A 23,916-nucleotide genomic window follows, 5' to 3' on the forward strand; every position below is an offset into this window, starting at 1 on the left:
CCCCTGTGCTGTGTCCGTGGGACAGCACCCGCATGTACCCCATTCAGCCATGGGGTGTCCAGGGACTCCTCTTCTCCCGGGGTCCCCTCTCCCCTGCGCAGGGGTGCGGGTGCCGGGGATCCCCTGCATCGCTGCCGGGGTTAAGCCCAGCAGGGCCACGGCAGCAGGTGGAGCAGACGTGGCTCTTGTGTTCTGGCTGCGTGCTGGGAACGGGGTGAGGGGCAGAGCCGAGGTGCTGTGAAAAGACGGGGTTTGGGGGCTGCTGGCACTCAGCACTGGGGATGTGTCTACGTCCAGCACTGTCCCTTTAATGGCGGGTGGCCCTCCCCTTGTCCCCAGCCATGGCTCCTGGGGCTGGGTCACCCCAGCACCCTCAAGGCTGGGATGGGCTCCAGGGAGAGGTCAAGTCCAGCTCATGTACCAGGATTGTCCTTGGCAGTGGAGCCTGTGTGGGCTCATCTCTCTGGGTATGAGCACAGTGCAGACAGCGCTGTCAGCTTCTTACAGTCTGTCTCCCTCGACACAGTCCTCCATCCGTGGTCCCTTCATTTGGCTGCTTGGAAAAAGGTACCACTGTAGCATGTCCTGGTTTGATTTTGCAGTCTATAAATGGTAATTCTCCTCTGAAGTCCCCATTTCAGCACACACATGCTTGCTTCGGGCTTTTTGGACTGCTGGCATCCACCCGAGCCTTTCAGGTAATTTCTGCAGCTTATAAAACGCTGTCTGTAAAAAGTTCACTGCAATTAAACAGCTTAACAAAATCCTGTGCCTCTCAAGTGTCGGGAGCAAAAGCGTGAAATTAATACATCTAACAGCTCAAAACATGTGTGAGTCTTTACTTTTGATATTAACATTGAAATTCAGGGTAAGCATGAAGAGCTATTCACCCCATGTGAAGACATAAGGCTGTGTTTTGCTGTGGTTTATAATCCAGAACAAGGGACGCTGCTGCGGCCGCCTTCCGCGGGTCACAGCTCGGCTTTTCGGGCGAGTTGAACGCGCAGGGTGCGCTGAGCTGTGCATCAGTGAACAGTGTGCGGGGCTGTGCATCAGTGAACAGTGTGCGGGGCTGTGCATCAGTGAACAGTGTGCGGGGCTGTGCATCAGTGAACAGTGTGCGGGGCTGTCTGTCAGTGAACAGTGTGCGGGGCTGTGCATCAGTGAACAGTGTGTGGGGCTGTCTGTCAGTGAACAGAGTGCGGGGCTGTGCATCAGTGAACAGTGTGCGGGGCTGTGCATCAGTGAACAGTGTGTGGGGCTGTCTGTCAGTGAACAGTGTGCGGGGCTGTCTGTCAGTGAACAGAGTGCGGTGCTGTGCATCAGTGAACAGTGTGCGGGGCTGTGCATCAATGAACAGTGTGTGGGGCTGTGTGTCAGTGAACAGAGTGCGGGGCTGTGCATCAATGAACAGAGTGCGGGGCTGTCCAGCAGTGAGCGGTGTGGGGGGCCGGGGGAGCACTCCGAAAACAAACCCTTCAATGGAGCAGAACTGGCTGCTGGAGCGCGGGGGCTCTGGCGGGAGGGGCTGTGCTGGGCTCGGGGCTCTTCACCTGCTCCCCACGTGCAGCCCCAGCCGGGACCCCACAGAGAGAAAATAACCATTGATGGGGCAGAAACCACATTTCAGCTGATGTTTTGCAGGCTGAAGTTTTGCAAAGCTGAACCGATCTGAATCTACAAATATTTGCAGGGCAGTCAGTCTCATTTGTGGTCCCGTTTTTTATTTTTATGGTTTTTTAAGAAATACTTGAGGAAGAGAAAGGGCCTGTCTGTGATGTGGGAGGGTTTCGCCAGGGGAAAGGCAGAGGCTGTTTAAGGACAGGGGGTCACCATCCTCCTCCCAGGTGTCCCCAGCACCCCCCTCACCGCTGGGGTTGTCCCCATGTCTCCGGGCCCTGCCTGGGGGGTCCTGCACATAACCAGGGGACCCTCCGCTGCTAAAGTGGGGAGGAAATGGAGAGCAGAGCAGTGGCCGGAGCGCTGCCCATATCCACCTCGGCGAGGGAGGGAGGGAAGAAGGGAGGGAGCCCTTTGCTTAAGCGAAGGCTGATTCTTCGCATATATTTACAATAACTAGTGTAGGATAAACAGTAAAACTCAAAATAAAATTTCTCAGCAGAGATGGCCAGGAGGAAGTTACCTGTCCTGGGAGAGGGGAACAGCGGCTGACGGGCGATGCCTGTGGCTTATTGAGGAGCCCCAAACCCGTGGAGAAGCAGCCCTGTCATTGGGAGCACGTGAGCAGTGACAGGGTGACAGATGGGTGCTGGGACCATGCAGAAGAGGGAGGGAAATCGAGGAAAGATAGGGAAAAAGCAGCTCTCCTGCTCTCCTGCAGGGCTCGGCCTCGGGCGGGAGCAGCTCTGCCCTGACACCCTGCCCTGGACAGGCTGCTCTGCTCCGCTCGAGCGCTGCGCTGCCACCGCTGGGCACCGCGCTGCGTTCCACATCGCCTCCGGGAGGCAAACTAAGCAGCACTTTCCTTTGCAATGTTTTTCAAGAAAATCTGTTTGCTTGGACGTTTCTTCAATGAATTGACAGGCTGCTTGTTATTCACCTTGGTGAATAACCATAGCCATAGAAATTTTATCTGGAGTGTAACTCAATAAGAATCTGATCCCTGACAATTGCCTTAAACAGAAACATTTAAGGAATTTTATTAGCACAGTCAATTCTTAAAAGAATGTGATTTCAGATACCCGTAACTAACAAAACTCAAAATGCAGTGGCTTCAGCTGAGAAAAACATAAAGCAAAGGCAGGCTGAGGTGGCTGTACAAACACTGCCATAAAACTTGCTTCAAAGCTCCAGAAAGAAAATTTAGAGGTGCAAGAGCAAGTAGTCATGAAGTGCCGGGCTGTTCCAGTGGAAACTCTTGCAGGGACTTGCAGCAGCCGCTGCTTTAGGGCTGAGCTAAATAAAGTGCGTGTGGCTGCATGCTGTTCTGCAAATCGTGAGGTTAATTATGCCTATGTAAATCTAATTCAAACTTTTATTTACTTTTTAAACTCAGCTTCTTCAGCCAAATCACCAAACCGCAAACCTCTCCACGATGAGGAGCCATGCACTGTCGCAGAACGGTCGCACCTCGGGGGCCCGTCAGCAGGCTCCTGCCTCGCTCGCCTGCAGCAACACCTGATTTATGGCTCTGCGTGTCTGTGCGCTGCGTTGTGCTGCTGATAGCAGAAAACTGGGGAGAACCAGGGTTTATCTGCCTGGAGAGCAAGTGCCTTCTGACCAAATCACGATGGAGACTGTTCAAATAACCACTTGCTTAAGCAGCTTCCAGATGTCAGCTCAAAGCACCTTGCAGGCAGGGAGTCCACTGAGGAATGCACAGCCAATTGGTCAGACATTTGTGTGTTACGTATTCATTTTAGTGTATAATGAGCAACGCTCAGCTGAAGGACACTTTATCCAGCAGTCTTGAGATATGTGTTAAAGCAAGACTCAACTAATTGTGCGGGCTTCAAAATGTCTATAGCTGCAAGGTCAGCAGTGTCTGTAGTTTGTGTTGAGGTGTTTCACAGGTCAGTCTCATCTTTGTTAAATGAGCAGAATGACCCCTGAAATGGAAAGGATTTAGGTGTCTGTAGGTGAGCAGCTGCAGACAGGACTCGTGCCTTTAAGCGGCGGTGACAACAGCAGTGCCGAGGGCTCCAGCCGCTCGCCGCCCGGGCGAGGAGCCGCCACATGCAGCTGTGTTATGGTGGAGCCAGATGTTTCATTACAGTTAGCAAACCCCTCCGCAGCCCCACAGAGGTGCTGGAGCATGGAGACTGTCAAAGACAGACGTTTTCTCTGCACATGGGCTCGAAAAGCCAAATGAGACATGGGCCAGCTTAAAGACCAGTGAATAAAGGTCTCTTTTATAAAAGAAACCTATTAATACTTTGCCAAGACCTTCCCTTGAGACTGCCTAAATAAATTTCCTTAGATTGACAAGGCTTGAAAAACAGCCCTTTTAGTGGAATGGGACTCCAAAGCTGTTGAACTGGAAGACACCAGCCTTCTGGTTTTGCAACTCTGAATTTACTCAGAAAAGAAAGGTCATTTTTCAAATCCAAGGAAAACTTGTTGCAGCAATTTTTCTTTTCTGATGCTGCTACAGGGACGGAACAATCACAGTCTCTGGGAATCTCCAGATTAGTGACTACAAGTTGCCTTTGACTAACTGCTCCTGATAAACTGCCTGTCCCTAGCGCTGAGGGGCTTGGGATGGACCTTCCTGCGGGCGGAGGAGAATTGGGACAAGCTGCTCCAGCGGTTCTGCTGCGCGGGGGAGAGACCGGGACGCAGGGGAACAGACAGTGAAAAGAAGTGGGGATTCAAGGGGATTCCTCTGCAAACATCATCAGCCGGTTCATGAACAGTGTAAGTACAACGGTTTCCTCGCATTTGTACGAGAACCATGCTTTAATTTAGTCCCCTCATGCTCCTGAGCTTCTCCCCAACAAACGTGCATTGACTCACCAGCCGCTGCGCTGCAGAACCACCGAGTCCGCTGTGCTCATCCCTCCCCGGATCCAGCCCGGCAGCTCTGCTGTGAACAAAAGGTGTTTTACCCACGTGATGAGAAGCTGAAGGAAAGACAAGAAGTGGCAGGTGAGGATGGAAAAATCCTGCTTGCTCCAAAGAGCGTTGCAGGGCAGGGTGATGGGGATGTGAACCCAGCGATGGGTCTGTTGGGTGGTGCCCACGGCTGCTCCCTGTCCCGCTCCATGCTGGGGACATCACCTGTCCCACAGCCCCGGGCACAGAGCCTGCTCTGCCGGGGATGATGCCCGGATGGAGACCCAGCTTGGGCCAGGCTGGCCCCAGTGTCGGTGCACGGGGAGGGCCGTGCGTGGACCCGCCCTGGTGGTGGGACCCTTGTCTCCCCCCGTCTCTGCCGGCCCCGCCATGGGCAGCATCCCAGCGGCCGGTAGCACAGGGAGTGCATTTTTGGGTTGTGCTTGTCTCGTGGAGCTGGACTGTGGTCAGGAACTGCCTGAGAGCCAGTTTGTCTCGTACATTGGGTAAGGTGTCTGTGTGGCCTTAAATGGGCACAACACTGGAGACACGTCTTCCTTTTTGATGGGGCAAAAAGCCAAACAGGGCCCTCACCGTTCTTCCCGCTGCCCTGGCACGCATGCCACAACCCAAAATGAAACGTTTTGTTCCTCAGCCTTTAATTCACCAGCGTGTCCTTCAAATGCCGAGGCCAGCAAACAGATGCCTGTTGTATAAGCGGGGCCACGGGAGACAGAGCTGTGCTGTTCTTGGGTTGCTTTTCCATGGGTGTTTCTATGCCCCGCGGTGCCAAACCGCACCTCCCGGGCAAGCACCGGCAGCGAGCAGCAGCCCGGGGAGGGGGACAGACCCGGAACGGGAGCGGAACAGGACCCAGAATGGGAGGGGAACAGGACCCGGAACAGGAGGGGGACAGGACCCGAAATGGGAGGGGGACAGACCTGAAACAGGAGGGGCACAGGACCCAGAACGGGAAGGCAGCGTGTGCTCTGCAGCCCCTGCTCTGCACCGCGGTGGGAACCCGGCGGGAAGTGACACGGGCAACATGGACACTGCCCAGCTCCATCCTGGCTGCCGCCAGCACCCACCAGTGACACCCGGCGTACCAGTGACGGGGGACCTGGGTCTGTTCTCTCTGCAAACCAATGGGAGCTTTCAGTTGTCCCCATTTCATGCTGCGTTAGGTTCATAGTCAGCTACAGGAGGCTATTCTCTCTCTGCACACCAGTTTATGCTTTAGATCCCCTGGGAAGTGAACACCTTCCTGTGTACCCAGAGTGTAATTCCAGGAGATCCGCACTGTCTGGTGATGTGGTTTTCCATCTGTGAAGCCACAACCACGCTGCAGTTTTGTGTTTTGCTCTGGGGATGAATGGCTCTCTTTCAGCAGCACTGTCCTGTCTGGTGCCAGCGTCCCTCACGTAGCAACCACGCTGCTCACCGGAGCCAAGCAAGAACCTGCAGGTGATGGAGAAAGGGAGACGTGCCAGCACGGGGCAGGTGGGAGAGCCTGGAACTGCTGGACGGCAAAGGTCTGGTGAGAAAAATCACCCTTCCCGGGGTCTGCCAGACCCAGGGGGCTCCAGGCTTTGCCCCACGGTTTGTTTGCTGTGACGGCGAAGGCAGCAGCGTGCGCACCCGCGAGCGCCCACGGGGCCGGCAGCAGCTCCTCGCCTCCCATTTGCGAATGGCTGAGTTTAATCCTGACGAGATGACAGCCAAAAGGAACGTGACACGAACGGGACGTGACACCCTCCAGCTGCTCAGCAAGCGGGTCTGTCCTGTTCACCCCGTCTCTGGCAGGAGGGAAGGTCACAGTGTTCATCCCACAGGAACACTGTCCATCTGTCCGTGTCTGACTGTCCCTGTGTCTGTGCGTCCCCTGCCCTGGCAGGGCCAGTGGTGCTTCGGGACTGTGAGAAAATCCTCCTTTTCCACCCCAAAGCCAGGCCCGGGCTCGTCTCCTCGGGCAAACACGGGAGTTCAGCCCGACTTCACGCAGCTGTTGTCGAGGCCAATACACCGTGACCATGCCGCCGCTTTCAGCTTTCTGCACCGTGAACTAATGCGGGAAATGAAAGACCAAATTGCAAAGCTGACAGTTGGTGGCCTTCCTCGTCCTCAGTGCCAGCGGGCACTGCCTGAGGACCAGCACTGCCATGAACATTCAGAGCTCAGCCCCCAGCAACCTGCAGCCCCTGCTTTATTTCACAAAAAAAAATAAATGCTATTTGCAGAGTTGCTTTCCTAATATTTTGGCCGATCAGCTTAATTGTTTTTCTCCGTGGCCCTTAATCGTGTCTGTTCATGCAGCTATTACTCAGGCATCACTTCCGCAGATATTAATGTGTACTTTGTTTAAATACCGAATGCCAATGTCAAGGCCTGGGCCCTGTGCTGCGGGAGGAACTCCGGGCAGGTTGGCGCGGGCTGGGGTGCTGCCAGGGCATTCATCTCAACTGGGAACCGCTGGCTGGATTTTAACACTGTCCAAATACTAACGCTGCCCGCAGGATGTGGCGGCGGTACCTGGGGCTACCGGCACAGGAATGCCGCGTGCCCCGGTGGATGCCGGATCTCAGACCCCTCTGACAGCCGCCCTGGCTCCAACCCCGCTGCCCACGCTGCCCACGTGCTGGGACGTGCTCGTCGAGGCACACTCGCCAAAATAGAGCCCTGCCACTCTTTTAGTACAAACAAACCGGAAAAATTTACAAATATCTTACGCTTTACGATTTTTTTCCCCAAAAAAGGTCAAAAGTTTAGATGAATCGAATCCTAGTGTTTACAACCAGCCTGTTCTGCTTTGGTTAGAATGTACAAGAGTTTACTTGACTGTCGGGCGCAATATTTAAACTGTAGAAGTTGAAGGGCTGGTACATGCTCTGCACTGACTGTGGGCAATGCCCAAGGCGGAGATGGAGATGGCGGGGAGCGCTCTCCAGGACAGAGCACAGAGCTTGCAGGAAGAATATCTGTCTACAGCACCAGCAAATTTGCTCCCGGATCTTTCACCAAAAAAGAAAAAGGAAAAAAAGTTGTTTTGTTTTGTTTTTTTTTAATTCAGGACAAATTTTGAACTATCAGTAGCTCCTGCAAACTCTGGAGCTGAGATTTGATCCAAAAAGTTGTATCATTAGGAGAAAAGTGTCTTTCCTGAAGTAGCTGCTCTTAATCGTTTCCTGCTCACCAAAACTGTGACTCGGAAAGGCTGCCATGGAAGTGAATGCTAACCTGTCTATCCTCTGCCAAGGAGGAGCAAGCTTTCCATCGGCATTCAGTTCTCAGATCACCTTGGGTTCTTGATTTCACTCAGTTTGAAGATAAACTCCAGGCAGAGGTAAAGCAGGCTCTGGGAAATTACACAGGGAAAGGGATTTGCTTATGGATGACAAACACGGGGTCTGTTTGCTCTGGGAACTCCGGGTTGGATGGGGATGAGGATGGGGATGAGAATGGGGATAGAGATGGGGATGGGGAAAGGGATGGGGATGGGGACGGGGATGGGGAATGGGATGGGGACGGGGATGTGGATGGGGACGGGGATGCGGATGGGGATGGGGATGGGGATGGGAACGGGGATGGGGATGGGAATGGGGATGGAGACGGGGATGGGAATGGGAATGGGGATGGGGATGGGGATGGGGATGGGGATGGGGACGGGGATGGGTCCTGCTGCTGTGACGTGTCCATCATACACGTGTTCCCACACGTGCAGTCACCACCCCAGGGCCAGGGCACTCGCTGGCAGAGGAGGAGATCTCTAAAAACACATCTCGCCAGCAGGTTGATGTTGAACTCGTTGGACTGGTTTTGAACGCAGTCAGGGTTCTAGCCCTTACCATCTGTTTCCAAGGGAGAAACAATGGGTTGGCAAAGCACCAGCCCTTACGGCGGGGATCGCGGGATAAATCCGAAAACCCAAACCAGATGCGTTTGGTTGTAAGAGGAAGCTGTTGCATTGCTTTGAGCTGCTGATAAAATATATGTTCAAAGGGTGACTCTGGCCTCAGGCAACGAGCCTCTCATGTTGGATGCTGATGGCCGCCGCTCCAGAGAGCCCAGCCTGCTCATCAGGTGCAGGAGTCTTAGTCCTCCTGTTGTTTTGGCTGCTTTTAGCGAACATTTGCAGGACACGGTTGCAAATTGCTTTTCCTGGGATGTCCCCAGCCATGCAGCAGTGTCCTGGGTGCTGGTGATGTCTCTGGGTACCAGTGATGTCCTGGGTGCTGGTGATGTCCTGGGAGCTGGTGATGTCCTGGGTGCTGGTGATGTCCTGAGTGCTGGTGATGTCCTGGGTGCTGGTGATGTCCCTGAGTGCTAGTGATGTCCTGGGTGCTGGTGATGTCCTGGGTGCTGGCGATGTCCCTGGGTACCAGAGGTCTCCCTGGGTGCTAATGATGCGCCGGGTGCCCCCGCGTCCCCCAGCCCCAGTCACCACAGCGGGTCTGTGTCCCAGCACCAGCCCTGTCGCAGGGTGGGAAAGAGCCAGGGAAGAACAGGAAAGGAGGAGAACGAGCAGAAAACCCCCGTAAAAATAGAACACTGACAGTGATCTGCGTACCCTGGCAGGGCGTTTAACTGCAGCTGGATGCAAAAACTACACTTCGTTTTGAAGTATCAGATACAAAGTGATGTGTGCGAGGCCACATCACAGCTCTGTGAGAGATCCCGATTCTGGGAAAGCAGCTTTCAAACTGTTTAAGAAAACAATGTGGTTGGAACAGTTTGAGTGACTGCAGCTATCATGAGTTCTCAGATTTGTCCTGGAGCCTCCCTAGATTCTCCTCCCTAATCCCAAAATGAAATTCAATTTATTTCGTATGCTCTTAGTGCCTGAACCAATTACTATATTTCCTTATCCTTAAAGACATACTGCTTTATGATAGCAAGCCCTGTAACAAACTTGTCGTAATTTTGCACCCAAGAACTACATAAAGCAAAGAGTTGGAAACATTTGCTCATCTGAGGAAGCAAAGCGCTTCACAGATGATGGCACAACCTCTTGGGAGCTGCTGCCAGTTGCTAATTACTCTCCTGTTGCAAGGGCAGCCCTGAAGGAGCGGAACAGCAGAAGATAAAATCGCCTCTCTGCTGGGCTGGGCTCTGAGCACGAGCTCCCAGCTGCAGCGCAGGCAAATCAACGTGTCATCTGTCTGGGAAAGGGAGTAACATGACCAGGAGTGCAAAGAAAAACAAAGAAAAGGCCTGATACTGCTGCTCTGATCCTTTTGCCCCAGTGGGCGGGTTTCCTGCGCTTGCATTCACTCCTAAGAGCTTTTTTCCTTCCCGCGTGGGTGAGGTATTTCCTTGGTTTCCAGGGGCAGGGCTGGCTGGTGTCTGCACCGGTTGAGCTGCTCCGCGTTGGAAACACATGCAAGAAGTCAAGGGGACTCAGTGCCTGTGGGGTCACCGAGGGGATCACCACAGTTCTTGCTGCTGCTTCATGGCTCTTGCCTCAAATACGGATCTTTTAAAATGTTCTTCTGCTCTCTAGGTCTCATTATAGTCAGAGCAGTTTACACTGGGAAATGTGCTTTACCTTCTTGGTTGTTTCCCTGTCAGGGTCCTGTTCGTGCTCTGGTGACAAGGACAGCAAGGGGCACCCAGAGGACCATCCCCCAAACAGCTCCTGCATCTCCAGCCAAAAGCTGAGCCAGGGCTGTCCCACTCCCTGTGCCCCCCGACGCCTCCCGGAGCCGTTTCATCACCCACGTGGTGTGTGACACCAAAAAATAGGGAGGGAAGGAGCATCCGTGTGGGATGGACACTGACGGACACCCCAAACTAAACAGTCCTCAGCCGTGTTATTGCTGGAAATGCCAGCGGCACGAGCTGGCAAAACCACTTCTTGTAATAAAGTGACTCAGATTGATCCTCATATGTAGCAAAGTAAATTGGTTTATCTCTTAGGAGTCATTAATATGCGGGTTTTGTTTTGTTTGGGTGGATGCAATCAGGAAATAGCCCTGACCCAGAAATATCCCACTTCATCTGATTTTTCAAAATTAATCTTCTTTTTATTTCTAATTAGCTCTTGGCACAGGATTTTTTATAGTGGGGTTTCAGCCAAAAGGAGATTTATAGAGTTGGGTTGTGAGTTTCTGACATGGCAAGAAGAAAGTTCTGGAGTAGGGAAATAAAGCCAATTGCCCCATGGCATCCCAGGGACATGGAACCTGTTGTCCCACGGCACCGCAGGGACATGGGGCCAGTTGTCCCATGCCATGCAGCAGGCAGTGCCTGCAAACAGGTGGTGGCAGGACCTTGGTGGCAGTTTTTCAGCCTGTCCAAGTGGGAGAACACCTCATTCCCTGCAGTCTGACATGGTACATGTGGATTATTCAGTGAACAGTGGAGCTTGAGGGGAGCAGGATTCAGAACAGAAACTTTCCCGTAAGCTGCGGAGCTGCTTTATTGTTATTCCAAGTGAAAAGGAAGTCTGGCTTGTACCGGAGGAAATAGCACCTCAAATTTACTGCAGAGCTGCCACCAATTCACTCGGTCTCGTCACCAGAAGGTGTTTCTGCCAGATCAGCCAGAGCCGCAGAGCGGACGGGGGAGGAAAATACCCCATGGAAACCGTGGTGGGTGCAGGGATGGGAGCGACCACCCCGCCGAGCCGCTGGCTGTGCCGCAGGAGCAGCACCCAGGGGTGCCCGTGTCACCGGGCCCGCTCTGGGACACACCATGTGATGGAGAGACGTGCGAGGGGCTTGGCAGGTGGCCTGGGGAGACATTGCCATTTAAACACCCCCGGGGGCCCGGGCAGGCTGAGCACCCGCCACATCCCCAGCGCTTCCCAGTCTGCACACACAGACCCCATCACTGCCCGGGCTGCATCTCGGGCTCACGGCCCCTCTGTCCCCCGGTCCCTGCCGCGGTCACGGCTCCCGAGCCCCCGGCACAGCTCCGTGTCCTGCCAGGGCAGAGCTGTGTGAATCGGCTGCTTGCTGGGTGATGTCACCGGAATCGCAGAGAGGAAAAGGCCAAATAAGGCAGAATTTTAGCGAAAATATGTCCTAAAATGGGAGTTTAACTGATGATTAGCAAGCGCAAAACACAGATAAGATATTACCATGTTGAGAGCATGGGAGCCCTGCGCAGACTCAGATGCTGCAAAAAAGCCTCCAGGACCTGGAGAGATGAGAGAAGAAGCAAAGCAGGCTAATGCAGAGCGGTGCTCTGCACAGAGGCGGCTGTGTCAGGAGGTCGGCATGTGAAGAGTCTCAGTGCTAAGACAGATGGACAGATCAATGCAGGGAGGATTTTTTTATTCCCTGGGAAGATATTGGTTTTTTAAAGGGTTTCTTCAGTGTGCTTTTGGCTTTTCAACTGAAAGCAATGAACCTCCTCTGGCAGAGAGAAGAAACGTTATTTAAAGGTGCTGGAAGCAAAGCCACGTGGAGGGAGCTGATGTGGGGTAAAGCACTGGGGAGGGGAGCACACAGCACCCTGCTGGAGCAGCACCCGTGGCTCTGGTGGCCTCAGGGGACCCGGAGGGACCCCTGTTTGTGGTGTTGGGGAGCGTGAGGAGGAGAGATGGCAGAGAGCGGCCCCACTCGGGTGCTGTCCCCAAAGACCATCTCTGAGGGTCCGGCCAGGCCGGGTGTCCCTGCTGCCACCCAGCAGGACCTTCCAGAGCTTGGCTCTCTTTAAAACACAGCATTTCAACATCATCAAGTTTCTTTCCTCGTTCCCATGCAGCATTCATAATAAACAGAGTAGTGTGGTTATTAATAACGGTGAGGAGCCGTCCCCCGTGCTGGTGAGGATGCCGAGCTCTGCGTCCCCCCCGGCACAGGCAAGAGCCGTCACCCAGGAATGTTATCGTTTCCTGCGGAAGACGTCCTGCTCATTCATCAGGCATTGAAAAGTGTACTCAGGCCAAGAATGTATTTATTTTTGACCTAAATATAGTTGAAGTCCTATTAAAAGAACGCCAGGAATGGCAGGACTCCCACCCCAAGGCTGTCACGGGGGAGGTGGCGCCCGGCGCTGGGGGTCGGTCCCTCGTCCCCACAGGTGCCTCCATCCAGGGATGCTGGTCCCGCCATGGCTGGTGACGGTTCAGCACAGGAACAGAAGCCCTGCAGGTGGGTGCAGGAAGGGCTGGCGACCCACCAACCCCCTTTGCCAGGTCAGACATCAGTGCCGCAGCAGGGAGGGAGAAGTTTATCTCGTCCTTCAAGAACGACGGGGCAGGAGTGAAGTGGGGTTTGTGTTTGTTTCTGAACAGCCACTAGCAACTGCTGGGTCCAGCAGGAATCTGGCCTGACGATTATTTAGGCTATTTGGATTGCTTCGAAAGCTTATCCAAACTGTCTGGGCCCTCTCTGTTGGTGGCTCAGGAGAAAAACACCCCCCTGGCTTTCCTCCTTATCCTGATGATATCGTAGGGTCTCCTCAAAAAGCAAGGTCCCTCCAATAGCTTGGGGGCCAGCCCCCAAAGAGGAGGGACCCTGCACACCACAGCATCCTGGGCTGAGCATCCTAGCACCCCCTTATCACCCTGCACCCTGCAGCATCCCTGCATCCCCTTATCCCCCTGCATCCCCTTATCCCCCTGCATCCCCTTATCACCCCCCAACATACCAGGCTGAGCATCCCTGCACAGTACAGCGAGCCACAGGATCAGCTCCTCAGGGCATTTTTCAGACTTACGCAGGTCAGGGACTTGTTTAACCCGAGTAAGGCCAGACTAAAACTGCATTAGATGCATCTGCCGAAAACAATCTGTCACTGCCAGGCAGGCAGCCTGCTTGATTTATGTGTCCTGCTGGCCTGCTGCACTTGCTTATAGAAAATGCATATACAGCTATATGTAAGCACACACACACTCTTATATGAGTATGCATACATATATATAGGGTGTTTCAAAAAGACAGACCTAATTGGGACAAATTCAACTGTTGTCTCAATGTTGGCCATACAGCAGGTGGAGGGAGCACAGAGCATGTATAAAAAGGTTACTAAAACTTGATAACTCATTCAACCCTTTGTAAATTCTTGTGCAACTGTAATATGTCGTCATTGTGGAACATACTGCAAGTTGGGTCCATCGTTTGGAAACAGCCTGTGTGTGTGGATGTGGGAAGCTGAGAGTCTCCGCTGCGGGGGCTCGTCCAGTGGATGCAGCAGATGGGGGGGCTGCGGGTACCACCCGTGCAACCCCCCAAGGCCCCAAACAGCACAGGAACTATATAAAACATGCTGGGGGAGGAGGCTGTTCGGTTGGGTGTTAAACAAGAGTGCTGGTGCCCTTCTGTTCACCTGCACATTTCTGAACTTTTTAGGGTCTGTTTGCTTCATCCCCTCAAGCTCTGTGCTGCAAACACAAGTGTTTGCACTTAAATTAAATTAGCCTTAAACCCAAAGCATGCTGAGGTGCTCCTGTGAGCTTTTCTGAGATAAATGTTGCAAGATTGGTGATAAAAAAAGGACAAGTGTAGGAGGAGCCATGGAGAGCTGGCTCCCGCAGGCACCTGAGCCAGCGCAACGTTCCGGATGGGGCTCGGGAGCAGGGCACTCCTTCTTCTGCAGGGAAAAAAGGGACAATCCTGTATCAGAAACCTCTAAAAATTTACACATACAAGGCACTGTACTGGAAAACCAAGTCTGTTTTTATAAATACACAAAGGAAAATTGAAGCCAGTTGCAGAATGGTTTCTGGAGCAGGTTGGTACATCACTTAGGAGGTCGGTGAGTCATGTTTTCTTAATCAAAGTCCCAAATCGTGACCAAGGAGGCCAAGACCACCCATGCCTGGGTTTGTGGTCCAGCCTCATCCCCGCAGCCAATGAGGGTGTCGAGGTTTTGATTGCGGGGTGACAATAAAACCATGGTAGATGTATTGTTAACCCCTTATCCCCTCCCTCTCCCTTCCCACCAAGGACGGGTGATCAGGAGGGAAAGAACAACAGAGAGAAGAGAGATGGAAAAATTAAAAATGTTTCGCTAAAGCTACCAATAAAAATAGAGAAAATAATACAAAATATACAAAACCAATCTGGAAAGTCTCAGCAACTGCAGAGCTGACACCCGAAGTCCTGGACTGGATTGTGCAGCCAACTGGAGCTGGATTCAGTCTGTCACTGGGTCTCAGTTCGCATGGACAACTCGCAAGGTCCTCTCCTTATGTCGCCATGGGGAAAAGGGACAAGATCCTCGTGATCTCCCACTTTTATATGATGTATCACGTGAATGGGGTGGAATACTCAGTTGGTCAGATTTTGGTCACCTGTGTCTCGTTTCCCCTCTCACAAGATGTCCATCCATCCTTATCAATGACCTTGCCTACCATTGCTGTCTACCAAAACATGTATCTGGCTGTCAGGAAAATGCAGCTGATATGAAGCTTTAGCTGACAGGCAAATTCACTAAAAGAGAAACTTATTTTTAACAAACCAGGACAGAGGGCATCGTGCACAGCACCCACTGCAGAGCCTTTTCTTCTTAGGCAATAATCGTCATCTTGGTACAACCACCCCTTGTTGGTGCTACTGCCTATTTTAAAATGAAATCCTTTAGAGTTAGATTGCATAATTGGATAGGTTTGGAAATATATCATTATAGATTATGTAGTAACTCAGTAAAGCTGACAAATATAATAGGGAGCGAAAGGCGGCAGCCATAAACTGCCAGGCTGGACTGAAAATGTCTCTGCCAATATGCATCACTTTAATGATAGAGCACGGCAACAAGAATGGAAAACATCCATGGGGAAAATATTTACCTAAAAGCCTGATCAGATCCTGTATCTCCCTTTAGACCACCAGCTGAGAAAGGAAAAATCCCCAACTTGTAACCACAAACCTCACAGTCCAGGACAGCTGCTGCTTTGCGAAGAGGGGAAGAAAACCTGACGGAGACCCACCAGCATCCTACACCATTTTTACTGCATTTATAGGTATTTAAGCTAATTCCTTAAACCCTTTAAGCCCTGGTTTCCAGCCCCTGGTGTGCTATCACATTCCCCTGTGTCACATGAGGTGAGGTCTGTGCATAGACGCGGTTCCCGGTCCCTCCTGGGACACGGAGGGGCTGCGGGATTGGGATGTCCCCCTGCAGACCCTGGCGCTGGTGGGGAAACGCCACCTTTGCGGACACACGTCACCGCTGTCCCTCGGAAGCAGGAGATGCTGGTGCTGGGCTGCACTGTGCTGTGTTACTGCAGCAGAAACCGCTGCAGATTTAACCCCTGCTGCTCTGCTCCCGTCCCTGTCGTTGGGGAGGGAGCTGCTCTCCTCTCCTCTTGTCATCACTGTTCATAGCACTATTACAGGAGCCAGGCTGGTGGCTGTGCTGCGGAGGGACCTTATCTCCCTATGGAGAGCCCCACTTTGTTCCTTCTTTTTCATTGCAAAATGAGTTTAGCAATTCCTGCCTTTCCCTAATGCCAGCCAAACCCATGGCTTGGTGCATTTTTTAGCCAGGACCGCCCGGCTCACACCCGCAGGAAGAAGAGGTTCCACCCCCAGCTTCCTCCAAAAGATGTGGATTATTAAGCAGAATTGCAGGCCCTGACGAGTGGAGGGGATGAAGAGCCGGGTGACGGGGAAGGCAGCTGGGGGGGCACAGGCAGCACGGGGGTCTCGGCACCCGCTCCCCTGCAGCCCGAGGGTGCGCGGGCGCTGTGCAGCCGTCGAGCGCACGCTGCCTCCGATGCTGGGATCTGGAAATTATAGGCTGGAATAGAGTTGGAAGACAGAAATTAGCCAGAGCTGGTTTTGACAGACCGCATGGAAAATCAAACCATCTCCCTTGAAGTTTATTTTGGTCTTTCAGTTTACTTGCATTTTCAATGTGAAACCTCCTCTTTCCTGTGGGTGAAAAGACAGTATGTTCTAGCTAAACTCGTGCATTTGCAATCACATGTATAATAGCAGCAACGGAGATTACGACACTCTAGCGAGACTCAAATGGACTGGAATCCTAATGTTTATTCAAAATTAGCTTCTGAGATGAAAACAGTGGTAATAAATAATGTGTGCCAGGGCTTAGAAAAGGTAAAAGGAGCAATAATAACCATAGCCGCCTACATCTTCCAATACATTTCTAAAAAATTATTTCCCTGGCATTTCACTTGATAATTATCATCTCTTTGATAATTAGAATTTCTTTTTCATTTGCTAAAGATCACCTCTAAATAAAAAGTGAAACCGGTTGCTATTCTCAACACCCCATGGTGTCGAACCCCGCTCTCTCCTTAGCACAAGCATTCATTTCACCTGTTACCAGCACACTCAAGGAAAGACCTGGGTGTATAGTGGAAATAGAATAAATGCCAAGCTCAAAGTCCCAAAGGCATGGCCATCCCATCCCAGCAGAATGCAGAAGTGTCCAAAATAGGGACCGTTCCTCTCCAGAGCCCAGCGCAGCCTGGGGAGCGGGACGGCTGGGGACAGGGACAGGCTCATGGGGACATGGCAGAGCCGGGTGAAACCTGGCACTGGGTGACCCTGTGCCCAGCAAGATTCACCATCACCTCCTTCCGGCAGCACTGGTGAATTTGAAAGGCTTTTTACAACCTTGTTGTTTTCCCCCAGCATGTGGACAATTTACAGCAGAAATATGGGGCTTGTGGGCGAAGCAGAACTGTCACAATGCAGCTGCTTCTCGTGTAGCAGCAGTGAGAACATTTTATTTGGGTGACCCGCTGATTTGAGTGCTCACAGGACTGCAGATCTAAAGCATTCAACGGAGAGGGGCTCAGATGCTAAAGCACCATGTAAATCCAGAAGGGATTCTGCAGCACCAGATGCAAAGTCTGCGCTGCAGCTCCCCCCGCGCCCGCAGACACGACTGTGTCCTTATGGGCCCACACTGCCCCCGAGCCCCTGTTTCTGCCTGGCCATGGGCAATGAATACTGTCCCAGCTCCAGCTGAGCTCTCAAACCTTGTGCTAAAACAGGGGATAAAAGTAATGGCTCCGCACTTCTGCCCGTGCTGCTCGCCGGGTTATCACCAGCGGCTGGAGACGCTGGAGCTCTTTCTCTCCCTGACAGGTCGCACAGGTCCTGCTGCCCTGGCCAGAACAGGTATTGCACCGTCAGATGCAACAAAAAGGATCTTAAACAGGATTTTAAACGCTGCCTGTTTTCAGAGGGTGGTTTATTTCAGCTGGTTTGTGCAGCTGGCTGGGGCGGCAGCGCAGGAGGCACCGATGGCACATGCACCGCACAAACGTCTTCCCCCGGCTGGTGACTCAAGGGATGCAGCGTATTTGCTGGGAAAAACAAATGACTAATGCCAGCCTCAAATCTATTTGTAAATGTGGAATTAGTCAAAGAATGTATTTGTACATCTAATTAAGGATAATCACAAGTTCCCCGCACAACGGTGGGAAGGCGAGTGTCACTTTGCAGACGCTGCTGCCTGTGCTTGGACAGATGCAGGAGGCATATGCTTATGCATGGAGCATCCTGATTGCATCAGTGCAGCACACATTAGCAGCCGTTAACAACTGATTCATTAAGGCTTTTCAAGCCATCATTAGCCCCAGTGGATTCATGCTTTAAAATGACTGCCATGATTATGCACGATACCATCTCTGTTATTTTAAACTTAATGAAGCCACATAAACAAAACGGGTTTAGAACAGTGCCTTCTCTTTTTTTGTCACTTAAAGATCATTTTTAAGCCTGTTAAGTTTCATGTTTGGGAAAACCAGAGGGCAGTAATAACTCTGCGGGCTGTGAAACCCGCCAGCGCCCTGGTGCGGGACGGGAGCAGAGCTGGACCTGGAGAGATGGCAGCCCCGTCTGCTGCAGCTCCCCAAGGGCTGGGAAACTGCGCTCCCTGGAAACCCAAAGCCGGCTGCAGCTCCCCAGAGACGCTGGGAAATGCAACAGCCATGTGATGGAAGAGTGAAAATGGGGAAAAAAGGCCAGCCAAAATTATTGAAATTATTTTTCAAATGCTTAAGATGTCTGCGGAGTGTGGGCTACCAGTCTGGCTTCTGGATGCTGAGGTGGCCCACACAGCACGGACGCAGCGTCGCCTCTGCCAGCAGCACACAACTGGAGCCATCTTGGCTCAGATGTACAGGATTAAGGGCTTTTTTTCCCCTCTATCAGCTTTCCAGCATTTTCTTCCTACCGACAGGTCCTCAGCTGCCAACCTCCAGCAAGCCAGTGGGACCGGGACGACTGATTTCCAGTAATGGTCCTGTTGTGGGAGCAGCAGCAGCAAGGGACACACCAAGGAGCCATCGCAGCTTCTGCGACCCCAGCAGCTCTGGCCCCGCGGGACACACCGCACCTGCAAACACACCGACACATTCCAACAGCCGGCGACTGGCTATAAAAACATCAGGTTCAGAAATCAGCTTGTGTGCAGTATCAGAATAATGGCTAACTTGGGCTTGCGGGGAAAGGCGTGAGCCAAGGATGTGCGCTGCAAATGAAGAGTGTACCAAATGGCTCATAAGCTGCGACTCTGGATTAATTAGGTGCTCCAGCCAAACTCACTAGTGATGCAAACCAGGCACATGATCTGGCCTGAAAGGCCTTTTTTCTTACATGCGTATTTTTCCACTGTTATTTGTTAACATAGTAGTAGACTTTTATTTAAGTGTTCGTATTTAATCAGATTAACTTTAATTAAGCGGCAATTTTAGTGCAGTAACAATACATCTTTTGGCTGTCCTTGGGAGTAACTGTGCAGAAGAGCAAATAAAGACAGAGGCCAGTTTTGTAGCTGCACTCGCACCCCTGGGTTAAACCTCTTCTTCCCTTCCAACAACCCAAATTCAGAACTGAGCACATCTGAAAGACAGAAAGCAATTTGCTGTATTTCGTGCCTGAGATCTGACCTCATTTCCAGGGTGCAGGAACAAACTCTCCTTTTCCTGTCACCGTTCTGGCGCGCAGGTGTTGACGGAGGGCGGGATGAGACACCCCCGCCCTGGGCAGGGTCCTGACGGCCCCGCTTGGCGTCTCCGCGGGAGCTGGGAACAGCAGCTGGGACCCGGGCTGGTTTACTTTGCACATAAAGCCCAAACAGAATCACAGAATCACAGAGTCAACTGGTTTGGAAAAGACCTCAGAGCTCATCAAGTCCAACCCTTGGTCCAACTCCAGCCCATTGACTAGAGGAAGAGGAGGTGCAGGCTGCCCCAGCCCCCACGACAGCCCAGACCGGGACCAGCCGTGACATCAGGTTATCCATGCACAGAGCTGCCCGCGGGTTTGGACATCTCGCATTATGCACATGCACCTTTCCTGTGTCAAAATACAGTGATAAAATTCTGGTCCTAACAGGACAGAATCCAGCACTAACAAATTGTGCTGTACAACCATTAAAGGAGTCATAAATAATATTTATTTAACAAAGGCAAATGTCTGTGTAGTGCTGGCAAAAGAAAGTAATTTTTTTTTCATGTTTATTCATCATTTCACTTTAAAAGTAAAATAAATTGACCAGCTGTAGAGCTTGTCAAACGCTAAATGGGAACTGTCAGGTAAACAAACGTTCTACTAATATTGAAAAAAAACACTAACAAAAGAGGCAAGATTATCCAGTGCTGGTTCTTGAAAAGGCTGCAGCAAAATTGGTCCTCAGACTTCCAGAGACAGAAAACACCAGGAAGAAGGGGTCTCCGACTAGTTGCCCTGCTGTTTAATTAGGAAAATACGCCAAGAAATGGAAGGGTAGTGAGGGGCCTGTCACCGTCCCAGGAGCTGAGGGGGTCCCAGTGCACCCCAGGCTCTTCTGGCTCTCAGTACAACTTGCAGAAGAAAAACTGGTTGGTGCTCTCACAGCAAAAGTGCGTTTTGCCATTATCTGGAGAATTCTGTGGCTTATTTTGTGGGAAAGGCCCAGAGAACATCTGCGAGTAAATCTGGAAACTCTCAGAAGTGGAACAAACACGAATGTAATCCAGTATCCGCCCCGAATGCCTGTTCAAGGGTGCTCCCAGCACCACAGAGACCGAATAGATGCCACGGGACGATGCGCAGCCGGAGGGTTTGCTGTCCTGTCACCGGGGGTTTGTGTCCCATCACCGGGGGTTTGTGTCCCGTCACCGGGGGTTTGCTGTCCCGACACCGGGGGGTGCTGTCCCGTCACCGGGGGTTTGCTGTCCCAACACAGGGGGTTTGTGTCCTGACACCCGGGGTTTGCTGTCCCGACACCGGGGGCTTGTGGCCTTCCACCGTCCTGCTCCCTGAGCGCGGTCCCTGCGCTGCCGCAGAACAACACTGACACCCGCTGTGGGTGACAAAGCTCTGCAGGTCCCTGGGACCGCCGTGACCGCAGCCTCAGCATCCTCCCCCGGAGCACTGGGAGCACTGGGAGCACTGGGACAGACACCCAGGCCAGGCTGGGGGGGCACACAGGCGGGAGGAAGGTGTCAGCCCTTTCCAAAGAGCCAGAGCCGTTCTCTGGTAAGCAAGTGAGCTGGAGCTGAAGAGCTCAAAATTGCACGTGTAATCTCTAACAGGACACGAACCGAGGACAGCGGCAACATGGGACACAGCGGCCCTCGGACCGGCCAGCACAGACTCTGCTCTTTGAGCGATTGCCTCTTCTAAAAGTTTCCAACTTATTTTAGTTCTGCTCCTGGGACAGCAGTTGTTAGTTTCCTCGGGTACCACTCCAAAAACATCCACTGGTAGCACCTGGTCCTCCTGATGCCTAACACAGAAACTATTCTTTTTACGAAGGCCTTTTCCCAGTGACTTTCCTATCACAGCAGCTGATTACAAATATTCAGTCTCTGCAAGAAAAGAGCGTGTGGAGGAGTCAGGAAACACCAGCCCAGCACGACCCGTGGTCTGCCCAGCACCGAGCGGCCAAGGGCACTCAGCCGCCAGCGGGATTTACCAGAGGTCTCTGCTGCGTGCATGCTCCTTTATTCTGGGAAGCCAAATTAAACTCCCCCTTATTTCTTCCTATGAGAATAAGAAACAACATGCTCAACTTGAAATATCGCATCCCTCTTGCAGGAGATGACAAGCTGTGCTGGGGCTGGGGGAGCGCAGCTGTGCCAGTGATGGGGAGGTGCAAGTGCTATGGGGAGCTTCCCAGTGCAGAGTACATCAGGGAGATGCCTTCGGTGAGGTTGTCTCAGTCACGTCTGGATGCAACAAAGAAACAGCCCCCCCAAGTGGTGACTAAAGCATCCCAAACAATTTTGGATTCACTAGCCAATTAGTTCATAAACCATAGGAGTTTACAGGGGCATCGCAGCCGTGACACAGCTCCAGCTGTTCTTAATGTGCAGATGTTAAACAAAATCCTTTTAACAACAAAAAAATGGAGATAAGAGTATAAGTACCAGATTCTGGTCCAGTGGAAATGGTTTAAATGACCAGGTTAAAAATATTCTAAATTTGGGGTATATAAATCAACTGCATGGTTGTTGCTACGGTGATGTTGCACAATAGTCTATAAACACGAACACATAACTCCATTTAAAACAACAATAAGTCCTAGATAGACTTTGACCCAAGCCAGGAAACTCAGAGCCTGGGCGGTTACTCATCCGATATTGCAGGTTCTGTTCTGTATCACGGGGACCCAGCTCCAGGCGCCGCAGAGAGCTGGCAGAGCTCCCTGGTGTGCAGGGCTGGAGGAGCGAGCCCCAGCCTCGCGCTCAGAGCTCTGCTTGTCAGCCCCATGTCACAGTGTCCCTAAAACCCGGGGTGCTGGGCGTCCAGGCACCACGCAGCCCCACGCTGCTCCAGCTGCTCCCTGGGTCATCCAGCCCAGCACCAAAAATTCATTCCAGCTCTGGCTGGAAACCAGGACTGTGAGCAAAGAGGGCAACGCTGATGGTTGTTAAAGCTGACCAACCCGGTTGTGCTGCGCTCCTGCCCTTCTGCTCGGGGACACACGCAGCTCTGAGCATCTTGCACAGAAGGACGGCCGGTCCTGCTGCAGCCCTGGACATCGTCACCTCTCCCTGCTCACCTGGCTGCTGCTGCCGGACCAGCTGCAATGCTGGCGTGAGCCCAGGAGCCCGGTGAAGAGAGGAAACTCCTCTGCGGAGAAGGACAAGTCCCAGTAGATATAAACCAAACAGCCCCTGGGGACAGCAAGTGCTGCAGCTGGTGAGCAGCTACTGAGCAAGAGCCATCGATGGCAGCAGGAACACCCCCGTTTTCAGCGCATTCAGGATGGGACCCAGAGCCCAAACTCTGGGAGAGGCTCAGCCTTCGGCAGACCCAGCAGCGAGTTCCTGCTCCGTCCATCGCTTCCCTCCTGCTCCGCTCTCGGGCTGGAGCTGGAAGGCACCACCCCCAGCACCCCCAGGGCCACAAACTTCATTTTTTCCATCTGATTAAACAGAAACTTCCTGTAGCATCATTATTTCTTCTTAAGCTAATCAAAGCTTTTCTCATTCGTAAATTAAGGAACAGCAGAACTCAATTACTTCTCAGTAGCATCAGTGACAGCAATATTTCACTGGGGCCCCACGTAATTAGAGTTTCTTCAGGCACCATATTAACATCTAATGAAAAAGATATATATAAGGGCATAAGATCAAAGCACCGTCATGACAGATATTTTGATTAAGCAGCATTTTGTTAAAAGATAACAAATCCCAGTTTAAGCTCTAACCTGTGCCAGGCAGCTTATAGTGGACTCGCAGAATCCCACCTTGAAGGCGGAACCGGGAGCATCCCCGGAGCAGAGCTGCAGGGACTGAGTTCTCACCTTTGCAGCTGGAGCTGCGATCTCGGGCTCTGCGTGGTGCCCACAGCCACAGCAACACGTGGGGCCCGGACGCGGCACGACCAGCGTGCCGACCCGTTCCGCTCCTTCCACCAGCGCCGCCTGGACAGGCATGTGCGCTGACGTTCGGTGGCACCGAGGTTCATTCTGGACACGTTTTTAACATGTTTCTTGAAAACATAGTTTATAAACAGGTTAATCGAGAAGTACAGCTGCATAAAAGTAGTAGAGAAACAGGTCAGCATGGCATGCAATCTATTTCTTTGAGTTTTACTTATTGTCTGCAGTCGTGTCTTGTTCCATTTGTAGTCTATGAGCAGAGATGATCCTGTCCCAGCGATGTCCTCTGGAATACATTGTTTTCTGCAAATTCTGTGCTCACAGCAATGAAACCCAGCCCCCATGAGCCGCTCCCCCCCGCCAAACAATGCAGATGTTGGCAATTCATTGATTAACATCAAAGCTGGACAAAACAGAAGCTTGCTGGGAAGGAAAGTGCTGTGCAGGCCATGCGTACCATGCTGGCTTCCCACAGGGCTGCCCCACTGGAGAGGAACATGGTCACAGCTGGAGGGGTGCAAAGGGACCACGAGACTTCAAACCCCTTCCCGGTGGGGCTGAAACCCAGCAGTGCGAGGCACCAGATGCGGGTCCAGCTGGGGCTCTGCAGAACAGGTGCCTCTGGGGCGTCCTGGGAATATTCCACATATTCAAAGTTCT

General features: G+C 52.3%; 1 long non-coding RNA gene across 7 annotated transcripts; it reads left to right on the forward strand.

Annotated features, from left to right (window-relative positions):
• The first annotated feature begins 2,743 nt into the window (after positions 1 to 2,743).
• Positions 2,744 to 21,445, forward strand: LOC110363651 (uncharacterized). 7 transcript variants are annotated; one of them, XR_010475198.1, is made up of 5 exons: positions 2,744 to 4,377; positions 4,480 to 4,608; positions 5,903 to 7,855; positions 15,286 to 15,424; positions 18,622 to 21,445. It is a non-coding gene; the product is annotated as an uncharacterized LOC110363651 (long non-coding RNA). The 7 variants fall into 7 exon arrangements; XR_010475196.1 differs by having other exon boundaries at positions 5,906 to 7,855; XR_002421894.2 differs by having other exon boundaries at positions 7,769 to 7,855.
• The last annotated feature ends 2,471 nt before the right edge of the window (positions 21,446 to 23,916 follow it).

Source organism: Columba livia, chromosome 10 (genome assembly GCF_036013475.1).
Source record: "Columba livia isolate bColLiv1 breed racing homer chromosome 10, bColLiv1.pat.W.v2, whole genome shotgun sequence".
NCBI lineage: Eukaryota > Metazoa > Chordata > Aves > Columbiformes > Columbidae > Columba > Columba livia.